The sequence below is a fragment of the Lagopus leucura genome, unplaced genomic scaffold, assembly GCF_019238085.1.
Source record: "Lagopus leucura isolate 7727_CA_CO unplaced genomic scaffold, USGS_WTPT01 Super-Scaffold_73, whole genome shotgun sequence".
Lineage (NCBI taxonomy): Eukaryota > Metazoa > Chordata > Aves > Galliformes > Phasianidae > Lagopus > Lagopus leucura.
The window spans coordinates 9,981,156-9,982,915 of NW_024962252.1; the positions used below are offsets into that span (position 1 = coordinate 9,981,156).

The 1,760-nt window shown below is 37.0% G+C and overlaps 1 non-coding gene across 1 annotated transcript; it reads left to right on the forward strand.

Annotated features, from left to right (window-relative positions):
• Positions 1-1,077: 1,077 nt before the first annotated feature.
• Positions 1,078-1,149, forward strand: TRNAM-CAU. The gene has a single exon. It is a non-coding gene; the product is annotated as a tRNA-Met (tRNA).
• Positions 1,150-1,760: the final 611 nt, after the last annotated feature.

The window sequence follows — 1,760 nt, forward strand, 5'->3', positions numbered from 1 at the left end:
TTCTACAGTAGCTAAACAATGAAAGCACATAGAAATTTTGTTTGTTTTATTCCTACACAAAGCCCTGCTGAATTCACAGGAATGAATTAAAAATGCTGACTGTGACTGGGGGCTCAGAGAAAGCAACACTTCAGTTGGTAATGATTTTAGTTTTCCATTTATATTAATTTGTTGCATATTTGGATAATATCCTTAAAACTCTGCATAGCATGCAAATGTGCATGCATATTTAAGTACATTACTAATTTCTATGAAAATTATGGTGTGTTTTTTCAGATCCTAAAAGAATATCCAACTGAATGACTGCGTATTCACCAAAAATAGGTAACTGTAAAAAAAAAAAAAAAAAAAAAAAACCAGCAACTCTAGTAATCATTGCTTTGTAGTAGAATTGCAAATCACTTCATTTTTCCATCTACTATTTCTTATTTCTGAAATAAAGCAGGAAGTCCCAGCTGCGTGCAAAACCCTGGCTGTACCAATCGTGCTGTGATGGTGATGAACATATTAATTTGGAAAAGACTGTTCACCTCCAGCCAAGAGCCCAAACTGCCCATACTTCTCCCTCCCTCTCCTTCCCCTTCTCCTATCTGTACACTGCTAGTAATAATGCCACTAAGATATTCAATAACAGCAGAGGCTTGAAGGTTTCCTGATGCTTTATTACACAACGATGAAAATATCATAATGCCTCTAACTTCATCAAATCAGGCATTTCATTACAGCATCCTGCAAGTATAGAAAACTGATTGTCTTATGTCAGCATGGCCCGAATCCAGCTCTTGCATACAAGACATGGTTACTAATGATCTTTGTAAGTCAGCTGAGACTTGATCTTATTTTTCTGTTTCGCTGCAATAGGAATTGTAAGTCATAGCAGCAAATAAAAAGTGTTTATTACAGCTTATTGTATAGGCTTTTTCTTTTTTTTCTTTTTTTCTTTTTTCTTTTTTTTTCCAAAATGCTCAATGATAAACTAGAAAATGATAATTAACAGTACTTGCAATTTGCACAGTAGTTTATATCTCATGCCAAGCCAGATGCTGCATTAAGGAATTATTATCACCAAGTAGAGAGAGCAGAGTGGCGCAGCGGAAGCGTGCTGGGCCCATAACCCAGAGGTCGATGGATCGAAACCATCCTCTGCTATAGGTTTTTAGTCCCCAGTGACTGGAAGAAAAAAAAAAAAAAGAAAAAAAAAAAAGGGTAAATAATCCCTCCCATTTTTAAGAAAAGGAGAAAAGGAAACTACAGAGCTGGTCAGCTTTTATCTTTGCTTAGGAAAGTCATGGAGTAGAGCCATCTGGAAGAGACGTTAAGGCACATGATGGAGGATGGGACGAGAAGGTGACCTGAAACAGCCAGCACAACTTCACCTAGGGGAGACCATGCCTGATCCAATCTGGTGGCTTTCTAAGATGGAATTACATCACCAGTGGACAAATAAAAGGCACCTGAAGTCATCTGCTTGGACTTTTGCAAGGTCTTTGACATGGTTCCACACAACATCCTTATGTCTACATTGAAGATAAATAGATTTTAAGGATGGACTTTATTTGATGGATAAGGAATTTGGTTCACAAACGAGAAGAATGGGAGCAGTTGATCAACTATATTCAAATTCAGATTTCTTTCCGTGTTCTTAATTTGGTAACTTAGGCATAAATGAACCAAAGCTTTTATTGGAAGGTCTGACTCAGAGGCAAGGTAATTTATCTAAGGCTACAACAATGATTCTGACAAAACAGGAATGGTCATAA